This window comes from Crocuta crocuta, unplaced genomic scaffold, assembly GCF_008692635.1.
Source record: "Crocuta crocuta isolate KB4526 unplaced genomic scaffold, BGI_CrCroc_1.0 scaffold31, whole genome shotgun sequence".
Taxonomy (NCBI): domain Eukaryota; kingdom Metazoa; phylum Chordata; class Mammalia; order Carnivora; family Hyaenidae; genus Crocuta; species Crocuta crocuta.
The window spans coordinates 9,988,489-10,003,275 of record NW_027528362.1 but is presented as its reverse complement, the minus strand read 5'-3'; positions in this window follow the sequence as shown (position 1 = coordinate 10,003,275).

Below are 14,787 nucleotides of genomic sequence, written 5' to 3'. Positions count from 1 at the left end.
AGAGGAAATGGATTAATCAGTAGGGTGCATTAAACGGAATCAACTAACATGATTTCGAGTCTGAGGATAAATGTGGAACCAAAAAAGGCTGCAAGCTTTGTTTATTTAGAGAGTTTCACGAAGAAGGGACAACTGTACAAACATCTGTATTCAGCTGGAACTACACTTCCATCAGCACAGGGCAGCTGAGATCCATCCAGCCATCTCTTCCGGGACATCAAAAAAAGATGAGCCTAATTGCTTGAGCCTTAGCTGGTTAAATAGTTAAGTGCAGGGCTGTGCCTCACGGTGTGCGAGGGGAAATGAGTGAACTCGGGGTGAGATTGAAGAATAGCATCTTGATGGAGCCTCTCTTTCCAAAAAGCTTTCCCGAGCGTGCAGTGTGAACCAGGGTCAGCTCGAGATGCTCGCTAGGACTCTGCGGGCTCACGGCAAATGGGAGATGCATTTCGGTCAGACGCTTTTAAAGACTGTGCCTAAGAAATTTATTTTTCCCAATGGGAAACCTAATCCTTTTGGGGAGGGGGGAATGAAGCTTCTGGACTGAAACTAGGCAGGGTTCTTTTGAATTTAAGCTGAACAAAGTATGGCCTTAGGAGACAAATTAGCTCCTCACAAGTGCAAAATGGACGGAACTTACTTACTTTGCCAGAAATTAGCTGCTATTCTTCACGGCCTTTTTCATTCTAGTTTTTTTTCCTCGAGGTTCTCGGGCTTGTAAATATAGCGGTAGCCACACAGATCATGCCTTTCTCACAGCTTATGCCTCTTCGTGTTTTCATAGGATTCCCCTCCCCCATTCCTTCCCCAGCGCGGTGGCCATTTGAACAGACAGCTATCGGAACATCGGTGAGACACTTGGAGAAGCCACCACCACTGAAGCGCTGTGACAAAAGACACTTGACCCCAGACTCTTCATCTTCTCAAACTTGTCACCCCCCTCAAAGGCGAAGTCGGGCTTTTGAATAATGCGGTTACCCTATCCCTTTATAAGATGTAGCATGCAACTCTTCCTTGTAATTTGGAACTGCTCTGCCTTATTATAATTATGTCTTACTAATGCTTCCTTTCCATATGGGGGGGTGGTGTGTGTGTGTGTGTGTGTGTGTGTGTGTAGTCACTTATTTCTATTATTGTACCATCCCAATGTTCCTAAAAAGGGCACCAAAGAAAGAAACCATCATTTGTTCCTTTCACATAAATATGTTTCTTATCACAGATGGAATTGACTATAAGAACTCAACTCACTTCCTCAGACACAAAGATAAAGTCCATTGTGAAGGATTCTGAATGAATCCAGAAGGCAGAAGGAAAAACATTTCCACTTTCCGTTGCTGGGAGACAAAGTGTTACGTGACTACCATCTCCAAAGCAGAAGATACCTGGACCCACGAATGACTTCAGACCCCCAAGATCCCTAAAGTGGAAGGTAAAATCTGCGAATCATGTACATTTTCTACAAAAATGTTGCATCAGATTTTCAAACGACCCAAAAAGTTTCAAAGTAACTGTCAGGGGAGAAACTGATCCCATCTATTATTTCAAAGAACTACAAGTTAACCCTGAACAGGATCTGGGAAGAGGTCATTATATGAGTATATCCTACAATTCTCCATGACACACATACAGTTACTTGTGGGCAAAGGGGCTGGGGTGCAAAAGGCCCCTGGAATGAACCGCCCATGAAAAGTTGTCAGAGACTATCTGCATGCTGACCCGCTTGGCTTCCCGTGAGAAAAGCAAAGACACCGTGTAAGCTGTAGTCATCATGTCGTATGTTATGTCCCTTATAACTGGAAGTTTGTACCTTTGGACCACCTTCCTCCAATTTCTTCCTCTCCCCACACAGATAGACATTCCCTGCCCCTGCTGGTAACCAAATGTCTGACCTTTTTTTTTTTTTTTTTTTTTTAGATTCTGGATGTAAGTGAGATGATACAGTATTTGTATTTCTCTGTCTGATTTATTTCATGTAGCATAATGCCTTCAAGTTTCATCCATGTTGTAAATGGTAGAATAGCCTCCTTTTTCATGGTTGAATAAGATCCCATTATATATATACTGGGACTTCTTAACTCATTTGTCCATTAATGGGCTCCTAGATTGTTTCCATGTCCTAGCTATTGTAAATAAGACCGTCCATGTATCTTTTTGAATTAGTGTTTTCTTTTCCTTTGGATATATAGAAATGGAATTACTAGATCATATGGTAGTTCTATTTTTGACTTTTTAAGGAACTTCCATCCTGCTGTCCAGCAACTTACATTCCACCAATTTACATCCCCACCAGCAGTGCACAAGGGTTCTCTTTTTTTCTCCACATTCATGCCGAAATTTTTCTCTTGTCTCTTTGATAATTGCCATCATGACAGGGGAGAGGTGGTATCTCATTAAGGCTTTAATTTCCATTTTCCTGATGACTAGTGATGGTGAGCATCTTTGTAGGTACCTATTGGCCTTTCATATATTTTCTTTGGAGAAATGTCTAATCAGGCCCTTCACCCATTTCTAATTAGATGATGATTGATGATTATGATTGCTGTTGAGTTTAATAAGTTCTTTATATGTTTTCAATGTTAACCCTTTATCAGATATATGGTTTGCAAAATTTATTTCCATTCCATAGTTTGTCTTTTCACTTTGTTGATGGTTTTTTTTCTGTGTAAGTTTTTAGTTTGATTTAGTTCTACTTGTTTATTTTTTATTTTATCACTTATGCTTTAAGTGTTATATCCAAAAACTCATTCGTAAGACCTGTAACAAGGAGCTTTGTTTCCATGTTTTCTTCTAAGAATTTCATGGTCTCATGTCTTACATTGAAATCTTTAATTTACTTTGAATTAATTTGCATGAATGGACTAAAATATGGGGCCAGTTTCACTCTTTTACATGTTAATATCCAATCACTCCAGCACCATCTATTGAAGAGACTGTCTTTTCTCCATTCAATATTTTTGGCTCCCTCGTCAAATATCAGTGGACCATATACGCTTGGGTGCATTCCTGGGCTCTTGATTCTGTTCCTTTGGTCTATTTGCCTGTTTTCAGGCCAACCCCATACTATTTTGATGACTACAGCTTTATAGTATAGCTTGAAATTAGGAAGTTTTTTACTTCCTGCATTATTCTTCTTTTTCACAGTTTCTTTGGATAGTTGGGGTCTTTTGTGGTTCCATAGAGAATTTAGGAGTGTTTTTCTACTTTTCTAAAATATGCCATCAGAATCTTGATAAGGAGTGCACTGAACCTATAGATGGCTTTGGTAGTATTGACATTTCAACAACATTAATTTTTCAAGCCCATGAACACAAAATGCCTTTCCATTTATTTGTATCTTCTTCCATTTCTTTCACCAGGGTCTTGTGGTTTTCAGTATAGAGTTCTTTCCCCTCTCTAGTTAAATTTAGTTCTGAGTATTTTATTGTTTTTGGTGCTATGGTAGAAAGAATCAATTTCTTTATTTCCTTGTCAGAAATTTTATTGCTAGTACATAGAAACATTACTGATTTTTGTTTATTAGTTTTGTATCCTGCAACTTTACTGAGTTCACGGATTAGATCTAATAGTTTGTTTGTTTGTTTGTTTGTTTTGGCTTGGTCTAATAGTCTTTAGGATTTTCTCTATGGAAATTATGTCATCTGCAAATAAAGACAATTTCAGCTCATCCTTTCTAATTCTGACTCCTTTGATTTCTTTTTCTTGCCTGATTGCTCCAGTGGGGACTTCCTGTTCTACGTTGAATAGGAGTGGTCTGAGCAGGCACCCTTGCCTTATTCCTGGTCTTAGAGGAAAAGCTTTCAATCTTTCACCTTTGAGTAGGATGTTAGCTGTAGGCTTGTCCTATATGGCCTTTATCATGTTGAGAAATGTTCCTTTTATGCTTAAATTGTTGAGAGTTTTCATCACAAATCATTGATGAATTTTGTCAATTACTTTTCCTGTACCTATTGAGATGATTATAAGATTCTCTTCTTTCATTCTATTAATGGGATGTATCACACAGACTGACTTACATATTAATATGTGTTAAACTATCCTTTCATCCCAGGGGTAAATCCCACTTGATCATGGTGAATGATTCTTTAAATGTGCTAAAAATTTGGTATCCTAATAGTTTATGTTATTTTCTTAGGTTTATTTACTTATTTTGAGAGAGAGAGCGAGCACAGAGGAGAGGCAGAATGAGATGGAGAGAAAGAATCCCAAGCAGGCTCCATGCTGTCGGCACAGAGCCCAACACCGTGAGGTCCTGACCTGAATCAAAACCAAGAGTCAGACGCTTAACCAACCGAGCCATCCAGGCACCCCTGGTATCCAAGTATTTTAATGAAGACTTTTTCATCTATATTCCTCAAGGATATTGGCCTATATAGTAGTAGTGCCCTTTTCTGGTTTTGGTATCAAGTTAGTGCTGGCCTCATAAAATTAGCTTTGGAGTGTTTCCTGCTTTTTGGTTGTTCAGGACAGTGGTGTTTAATGGCTGGTACTTCCCTGTCAGACTTCTTGATTTGTTCATGTATTGTTTCCCTATTTCATGTAGTTGCCTGTTTGTGTTTTCTTGTAGTCCACTAAGCTTCTCAAAAGGATTATTCTGAATTCTTTGTCTAGCAGTTCATAGACTTTGGGGGGGGGGGTACAGTTATTAGAACTTTATTAATTTCTCTTGGTGGTGTCATATTTACCTGATTTTTTGTGATCCTTGATTTCTACATTGGTATCTGTGCATTTGAGTAAAGAGCCTCCTCTTTCAGACTTTAAAGGTTTGTTTTGGCAGAGACAATTCTTCACCATTCAGCTCACTTTGGGTTTCTAGTTGTTTCTGCTGGTAATGGCTTTGGGCAGGTGGGGCCTACTGGTATATTCTATTTGAGTCAAGGCAACTGTTTGAGCTCTTGGGATGGGGATGAGGGGTGTGCTGCTTCAGAGGACAGTTGGGTAGGCTCACTGGCTTGGTTCTCTACCCGACTAAGGCTGTAGGATGGGCTCCCTGGTGGCATGAATTCTCTGGTGAGGCTTCAAGATGGTCAGGCCTGGGTACTCTATTCGGTAGTATGAATGCCTCCGAATTAGCTCACCAGCCCTGGCAAAGAGGCAGGCCAGGACTCAGGGCCTGTGCAGTTCATTGTCTGGGGACCTGCATCAGGCCTGAGTAGGTACTGAATTCCCTGGCTGGGTGAGGGCACTGGTTTTGCTCTGCAGACAGGGGAAGCCACACACTCTCTGTTCAAGTATCGTGTGCAGAGAGCTGTTGAATGAGCTCCTCAGCATCCTATGTGCTCTGGTGAGCCCCCTTGGTCGGACAGAGTGAAGGCTGTATTCAGTGATGAGTGGGGCTATGTATTAGATTCCCTACCTGGGTGCTGAGGGAGCCACAGCTCGAAAACAAGGAAGGCTCTTGGTTTATGGCTTTAACTTAAGCTGGCCTGCAGCCCAAGCTTTCTGATCAAACAGGGCCATTGATTGTGCTCTGCAAACCATTGGCTCTGCCTGCCCACCTCTCAGCTTGAGCACCTCTGGGACACAGAGCATCCGGGAGTTGTCACCCGCCTTTCTGGTCAGATAGGGCTGGAAGACATTCTCTGTAGCAGGTGGGGTTGCTGGACATAGACAAACAAAGATGGAAGGGCAGCAAAATCCTTTGTTTGATGACCCAAGTAAGGCAGATCTGCAACCTGCCACGTTCTGTGGTCAGAATATGTCCCTGACTTGATGCTGTAAAATCGCTGATTGGGATTACTACATGGCCCCTGCAGGTGTGAACTCAGTCTTCCAAGATTCGTGTTCAGATTGCTTCTAGAGCCTCCCCCATCTCCCATCACACTCAGATTTCCAGTGGCTGGGCCCTGAGATTCCCCTGTAACCTCCATGCTGCCAGCTCAGAGTACTGGCACCCACGGAGCAACCCACAGTGCAAGGGAGGAGCTGGCTGTCTTCCCCTCCCCCACCTTCACGTGCTTCCCACTGGGGGAACCACTGGAAGCTCAGGGCTGCCCTCTGCACATGGTATGGGTCTGTTCTGGGGAGGGGCAACGTGGTCCACATGCAGCCTCTTCTCTTACTCTTCCAGTGCAATTGTCTTGGTCCCTGAGATGCACCGGAGGGTCAGCCTAACCCCCTAATCCTGTGTTCCAAGATTCTCTTGATGTCTGGTTCTTAAATAGACGTTTGTTGTTCTTATGAAGGCGGGCAAAGTCGGGAACCATCTATGTTGCAACCTTGGTGACGTCATTCTACCGAGATATATAATCCACTAGGTGAAACACACACTTACAGAATCAAACGCAAATACATTTGCATGTATGTAAACAGTAATAAGTAAGCGGTTACATTTATTACTAGGCCAATTTCTAGTTGATATTTATGAGATGCACGTTGTGAATGAAGAAACTAGTTGATGGTAACTGGAGACTAAGAATAGATTTACAGAGCTTCTCAAAAAGGAAATTTGTGTTGCTTTCACGCACAACAATCAGAAGACACAGTGGAGGAAGAGTTTGGAACACAGACAAATAGCACCACTGGTGATAATCGTCAGAGACTTGTAAAGATGTAAAAGGATGATGTAAAAGGTCTCCCAGTTTTCATGGGACCAGAATTGGACACAGAGAGAATAATGTCTAGAAATCTCTATGGGGCCAATCCCCACGAGGTGTCTAGCCAGGAGGTGACAGTTGGCCCTGGTGAGCACAGGAGAGGCTAGCCACGTCTCCTGGTGCGAAAAGAGACAGGATGGCTCCAATCCTGAAGAAATGAAGGGAAACATGGCAACAAATTGGAAGAAGTTCACTTCGCTCCCGCAAGGAGATCTCATCAAAGCCTCAGACAACTCTGCCGTCATCCCCTAACATGGAACAGATTGGAAGGGTTGGAAGTTTTGGTTAAATTTGTTGAGGTGGAGAGGGCAGCCCTGAGCCTCCAGTGGTCCCCACAGTGGGAAGCACATGAAGGTGGGGGAGGGGAAGACAGCCAGCTCCTCCCTTGCACTGTGGGTTGCTCCGTGGGTGCCAGTACTCTGAGCTGGCAGCATGGAGGTTACAGGGGGATCTCAGGGCCCAGCCACTGGGAATCTGAGTGTGACGGGAGAGGGGGTGTTTTGATTTGGTCTACTTTTAGCATCTAAGAGTTCTTGGGCAGGAGTAGATTTATACACATTGGTGTGAACCACTGTGCTGATTGTTTTACCCCCTTACGAAGTCTAGAATGGATAACACCCCCAAAGCCGCAAAGGTCCTGATGGTGCCTAACACACTCCCTTAAAGGCTCACCTGGTTGGCTGTGCATTGTCACTCACACTCATAGTACCTCTTTTGAACACCGACTAGCGAATGTGAAGTCTTAACATCTGGGGGTGAGGGAAATGAGGCAACAGTGTCTGAATATTTGGATGGAAATGACAGAGTCAGATCAGCTTGTTAAAAAGGTGACAGGCTTATGAAATAACTATAATAGAAGTTATTACCAGTCAGCGCAAGGGGCTGACTACCTCAACCTCTCTACATTAAACAGCTAGAGTTAGGAACTCCTAGTTATAAACTCAATTACTAAATTTCCTACACGCACAAGACACAGTAGTGCACTTTATCCAAGTCCACCTTGTCAAAGTCAAATTAAGTCAAATTAAGGCTCAAATGTGGACCTCTCTGATTCCGTGGTTTTCTCTTAACCACGATGTCTCTAGGATTCACTGTGGTTTTCGTCTTGCTTTGGCTCCACCAAAGGGTCTAAGATTCTGCTTTCAACATTCTGAAAGAGGGCCCACAAAGCGAAGACTCTCTAGTTCAGTCTGATCTCCCATGTGTCTGTATCGTACTTCTCTGGAACACAGATACATTAACCATCGAGGGATACTATTTGTATTTAATTAAGATTAATAAGAAGATAACATTTTTATAAAGTGCTGGAAGGACAACAGTGAATACCTGACCTTTGCTCTTGCAAAGGCTTTGTAATTTCCCACCGGAGACAGACGCACGATTAATTCCACCGGGCAGAGGGCTATCGCGGGGCTCCATATACGCTCACAGAAAAACAACGGAATGCGGGGCAGAAAAGTGGAATCTGGCAAACAAGCGTGGAGCAGGCTGGGGCTTGAGGATGCTTGGGAACGCTTGACAGAAGAGTCAGCGTTTAGACTGAATCTGGAAGAGATGGGGTTTTCGCGTCGGAAGGACTGTGGGAGGGCACGGCAGGCAGGCAGAAGCCAGCTCCCAACAAAAGAGAGGAGTGAAGCCATAATGACGGCTAACACCGAACATGTTTTCTGAGCCGAGCCTGTTCCAAGGGCTTTAGCTACTGCCAACCACCCAAGAAGGTAAGTGCTACTTGCTCCCACATGACAGATTAGAAAGCCTGGAGACATGGAAAGTAATAGGCACCAGTTTACAAAAATCCCTCAATGGTGGATGAGAAGGTGGACCCAGGCCGACACTCTCCAGGGCACGCACGATGGGTTTGATGAGCTACAGGTGGGCACGACCAGACATTAGATACATGAGGAAAGAGGGTGACCAGATGCGCAAGGACACTCCTATGGGGTGCGTTGTCTCATCTTCCAGGCTGAGGAGTCTGGAGTTTATCCAAAGGGAGGTGATGGACAATCGTTACAGAATTTTAAACCAAGAGAATTGAATGTGTTTTAGAAAGGTTGTTCTGGAAGCCCACGCGGACTGGACCAGAGGAAGGAGGAGAAATTAATTACAGGGCAAATGGTAAGGGAAAAGTCAGGGGACACGGGTCCAAGAAAGTGCCCTAAAATCCATCCAGGTATCTCCTCTGTAGAGTTAGTGAGAACCAAGGAGCTGTGACTTCAGGAGAAGACACCTTGGCGGGGGTGCCATGTTGACCTTGGAAGATAGCTGTGCTCGAGAGACAGGTGTGCAGGTAAGATGGGTGCACATGTAAGACAGGTATGCACGTAAGACAGCTGCAGAGGGTGGGGTTCATGCCTATTACGATCACGTCGTGACAAGTGAGAAAAGGCTCCTCTTGCCCCCTTCCCTGCCTCCCATCTCCTTTTGGGGTAGGGGATACGCTCCTGTTATTTGTTCCTGGTCCTCCCTCCCTCGCTTGTCTCCCTAATTTCTAAGCAACCCCATTTATTTCACAAAAGGAAATGAAATCAACAATGTCCCTCTGACTTCCTGTAACCTCCTTGCTCCTGCCTTTAGCTTTCATTCACTTCTCAGCCAAGTTGCTCAAAAGTGATGGAAGTGACATCTTCCTCCCCTTCCCTCCCGTCGTCACCTCCCGTGGAGGCTTCTACCAACCCCCATCTGTGCTCTGCCTCCAGGACTCCAAAGACGTGACTCTGGCAAAGGGTGGCAAAGGTGTCCTTCTCGTCAGAACTGCTAGACGCTCTCCAGCCCTGATCTGCTGGGGGCTCCAGAATCACTCAGTATTTTGGGACTCTCCTTGGCCAAATTTCAATCTCCTTTCCAAAGTACAAGCCTGTCAAGTAGTATTTATTTTTAATTCCGGCACTGATGGGTGGATCTTTAAGGCTTCAGAGAGAGACACCAATTGGGAGATTTTTTGTTTGTTTGACTTTTAACAGATTCTATTTGCCAGAAATTCAGTTTTGTCTGCCCTTTGCTGGGAATGTCCATTTCCTTAGGCCATTTCACAATTTAGGTAGAGAAAAAGCTACCTGCGAAGAGAAATTCATCCACGGTCTCCATGGACATAGCCTAATGAATACTCTTCCCTGGTGGCGTGACCTGCCTCCTTCTTTCAGTTTTGAGAGGATTCACAGTGATGTGATTGTGTTACAATCTTTTCTTGTGTCCTCTGAGACCCTGAGGAGGGTGTTTCCTGTGGACTCTAACAAAGATAGTATAAAATAAAAAGCATAAAAACCATTCCTAAGGGGAGTTCCCCTCCACTTGTCTCGTGGGGGACTGGTGTATTCATGAATCATTTAACAAAATCAATTCGATTTTCCAAAAAAAAATTTCCCAAGGCCAGACCAACAGATACAGAGGAAGCCATTCCTATGTTGATAGCCCCTCCTCACCATAAAGTTTCTATAAATATCTGTAGAGAATATATGGGTCAAGCCTCATAACCCCGCGCTCCTCTTGCCAGAGTTTATCAACTTCTGATGAAGCTTCCCGATAAACAGACGTTGTTCCATGACAAATGCTCCCTGTGTACAGACTGTGGAAGGGTCAGCTGACACAGTTGTGACTATGACACTCCTCTCATCTGCTTCTTCTTCTACATAATGTTTTTATAACTCAACCTGAGGTCCTCCTCTCCATGCCATTAAAACTGGTGTTCCCGGGTTTTTTCCTTGGCCCACTGGCCTCTTCTCTCATCGCCCTGGGTGACCTTGGTGTTCTCAAGGTTTTGACAATGTGTACAGACGACATTTACGACCCAGCCCTGTCCCCTTCTCTCTACCTGTGCTCAGAGCCATCACCTTCTGGATGCAGATGTCTGGATGTGCCACAGGCTGGCCACCTGTGTTATCCAACACACCCTAAACTGAGCCTGTGATCGTCTCAGCTTCCCAACCAAAAGTGGTGCCTCTTAATATTTTCCAAGTCTTAAATATTAGTGCTATTGGCAAGTCAATGCTTCAAGCCAGAAATTCTAGAGTATCCTTAGGTTACTCCCCCAAAACAAAATCTTCCTTAACTATGCTTACACCCCTTACCCAGTAGACGTCCTTCCCCACAAATTTATTTTCTGCTCTTCCCTGGAACAACTTCTGACTCTAAAGTCAGAGTTCAGGCAGAATCGCTGGCCTATGCACGCCCCCAGGGAAATAGGAAGCAGTTTTCTTGTTTTAAAAAAAGTTTTAAATGTTTATTTATTTTTGAGAGAGAGAGAGAGCGACAGAACGTGAGCAGGGGAGGGGCAGAGAGATGGGGAGACACAGAATCTGAAGCAGGTTCCAGGCTCTGAGCTGTCAACCCTAGTGCAGGGCTTGAACCCACAAAGCATGAGATGGATGCTTAATTGAGCCACCCAGGCACCCATCTGGAGCATTTTTCTTAATGATAGTTTGACATATTTTTGTACCCTTTTATCTGGGATTTTCTTCGGTCACCATGTAGGGAACTTTGTGAGCAAAAATACTTGGATCCAATACACATAATCTGTTGATATTGACCAAGGCTCCTAAGAGATTGAAACTATGGTTTAAGAAGAGAGCACACAAGAAATACGACACTAGGTATATCCATTAGAGAAGGAATATAAATCCATAATTAAACTGGTAGCCCACCTTCTGCATGGCTTGCCTGTCTGTACTATTAATTTGATCAAATCTATAAACTACAATATCATTTCACTAGAGGGGAAAAAAAATTTCTCCAAACACGTATTCCACTTACCAGTATGTCACCCTAATGCAGAAGCTATCTACTTGGGCCATTTCCCTGTATCTATCTATTCACGTCAAATTAAATTACCTGGTCATCTCGTTTTGATTCCTCATATGAACGCACCATAAAAGAACTCCTCCCCTCTCCTCCCCAAAAAAGGAAAACAGTATAAGTGAACAAGCAGAATGGTAAAAAGAAGAGCTTACTTCCCATCCAGGTGACTTGTTCTAGAAATAAAAATGGGATTCAATTGTACATATGATGTGTGCAACTTTCAGTTTCCCAATCAGCAAAATAGAAATGTGTATGTCCACACCTGTTTCGTCTGAGAGCCTAATTGCCATTTGGCCCATTCAACTAAGGCTAAACTTGGGAAATGATTTAATGAAACTCGGTCAGACCCTACAAGGACTGCCTGTTGCTGAATCAAATGAGTAAGATTCCATTTTCAATTCATCAAAACCGTTAATTCACTCAAGAAATCTATAACTGGCCATCGATTTTCACAAAGGGCGATTATTTGTCCCAAACAGTTACAACTCTGATTTGGAAATTGAGCACCCCCCCAACAGATTCATCTGTTTTGACAACTCTGAGTGCCCTTGGTAAAGTCCAGGTAAATTTATCCCTTTCCCTCTGAAATCTTCTACCCTGGGGGTGGAGAGGCAGGAGGGAGGAAGCAAAGAACCCCAAAGTACTTTACATATAGGTGCCTCCTTTGGCGGTCCAGCTGCGGTATAGAACTGGTATCTTGGAGAGCTATTTACTACAGGGGGGGTTTCTAATCGGGAATGAGCTCCTGGGGGCAGGGGATGACTTCAGAGTATGAATGAATCATCATTTTCGAAGGATGCATTTGAGTTATTAGAAAGTCATCTACTACACTGTGTGTTATCTTTAGCAATCAGCGAGTCCTGAAAAGGCAAATTTGGTGCTAAAAAGGCAAAGTTACAACAAGATTTTTAAATTGTTGAGTTTGCCGACACACACGGAAACAGGTCAGCCACTGTGGCCATCTACTTTTTTAAGATACAAAACACCCACAGGTATTGTCTAAGACAATCTGTTGAGTGTAAAAGTATTTCAGACCGAGAGCTGAGTCTATGCCCAGCAGGTGTCTCTTAGATCCCAGCTCACTGCGATACAGGCTGACATGTGCCTAGAAAGGCTTTAGAGTGTTGAGTGAAACTCAAAATAGCAACATAAACATTGACTTTAAAACAAAAGGAAAAAAAAAAAAAAAAACCAGAGCTCTTTAGGTCTGCTGGCTCATCCCAAATGGGTTCTCAGTGTTTTTTATAACGGCATTTAGGATGGCAGATAATGCACTTGGTGATAAAGCTTTTTATTAATAAATAATTCAGCAGCCAGAGAGTGTAAAAACATCGTTTGCTTTGTGGCTCAGAGTCTTGTTTTCTAATTATGAGGCGGCCATTGCGTCTGCAGCATGAGGCCTGAGTGATTTCACCAGGTTTGTTCTGTGGTTCCCCATTGTCGCCCTTGAAAAGAACATTCCCACAGAGCGGGCTCTAAAGACAATAAACATCATATGCAAAAAGAAATGACATAATATTCGGCACTGATAAGAGGCTTTTCCCAGGAGGTGCGTGGGACCGTCTGCACTGGGTGCCTGGAAGGAAGTGTCCACGCAGGCAGTTTACTGGGGCCGGGGCAGGCTCGTCACAAAGAGCCCAGAAGGGGCCAGGTCCCTCCCTGCCTCTGTGAAAATCAATCCAAGGAAGTCTGATGCCATGGAACGGTTTCCTGTCCACTGTGTGGGAAATTTAACTGAGTGCAAACGGCCAGCAACAATGAGACAATATATTATAATAAACAGGAAAAATAGCATTGGCCACGGAAACCAATGGCTGGAGTTCATGAGGCATTCAAGAGATTGACAAGTGAATAAATTAAAACCAAAAGGTTAGGACACTGAAAGAGAAGTTAATTTTATGTCTGCCCCGGAGCTCCCCCTTTTCAGACTCAAATTAAGACTGTGTATGATAAAATGAACATAAAGTCTTAGATGTACCAAAAAAGGCTTGGTTAAGACCTACATCGTCAGAAAACCAGAGATGGTTTTATAAACGTCCCCGTGCATGTAGAGCCGTTGCTCACGGCGCATTAACAACCCCCTCGACAGCGTGACCAAAGACTTATTTAAACGAGTTTCTTGCTTTAAATAAACCTGCTCTCAGCAACCAACTGTTCATCCAGGAAGTGATGTGACATTGCAATACACTGAAGAAGTTTACTCAAGCAGAACCAAAGGGAGATGTGTGCAACTCGGCTCTTGTTCAAGAACCCGAGGAAAAGCCACATGAGACCCCTCCAAAACCCCAAATAATTATAAACAACAGAACATAAGTAATTCTAAGGCAGACTTCAGCTAAATAAACAATGATCAATCCATTTCCATGCCGTAGTGGCTTCCCTTTTTCAAGATGTTTTAAAGCTTGAGTTTTCTTTTTTTTTGGTTTTGTTTTAATAATAAAGTGAACTTAATTAGAATTCACCACGGAACCTTGGTTTTGCAATAAAGTGTGTGACACACCAAATTCTTTCTCCTAATTACTATTAAAGGGAGAACGTTGTTCAGTAGACAAAGCAATGGGCTGCGGATTTTGAGACAATGAATTCTAATCCAGAGTTTGCTACTAACTCACCCACTTGCTTTGACAAGGAAGCATGAATCTACTGCGTGGTTTATGATCATTTGTTTTAAGTTATTACAGAGCATGAAACGGTCTGGTGATGTTGCCAGTGAGCAGACCTACAGACTGGGGCATTTAGGAACTGTCTCCCAGGGTGCCTTGCAAAGTTTAGTGTGGGCTTCAGAGATCTTTCCCTGCCTCACTCATGTCACTCTTTTATTTCGGACTAAGATGATTTCTTTACACATCGTGATTACTGCTAGGGTCTAATATTTCGGAAAGTTGTATGATTTCATCTTCAGACCTAGAAATCAGCCCGAGAATTTTCTAGCCTCAGAAGAACAGTCTTCAGTACGTGAAAGCAGAAAGGTAAGACCAGGGAGCCAAATTCTGGTTTTATTTTAAAAATAAAATGTCCACTCTACTTTTAGGAGGATATAGAAAGATTAAGAAATATCATTCTTCAATATATTCATGATTTTAAATGTGGTAAGAGCTTAGGTACTTTTTAGGCTTGCTTCATAAAGAGTTTTAAAAAAAAAAAGAAAGTCAAATGTATTTATTTGTTTAAATCAATCCAACCTCATTCTTAAACCCTGGGTGGAGGGGAGGGGAAAACAGAAAGGAAGCGACCAGCAGAGGGCAGGCTATAACAGCAGAAACCATCTGTTTATCTGAAAAGGTAAATTCTATGAATTCTACCAGACCAGAAAAAAGAAAAAAAAGGGGGGGAGGGGGGAAGGTATGTATAGTTTTATGTGAGGCAGTTTCTGACCAAGGAGACAAAACTGAAGGCATCAGAA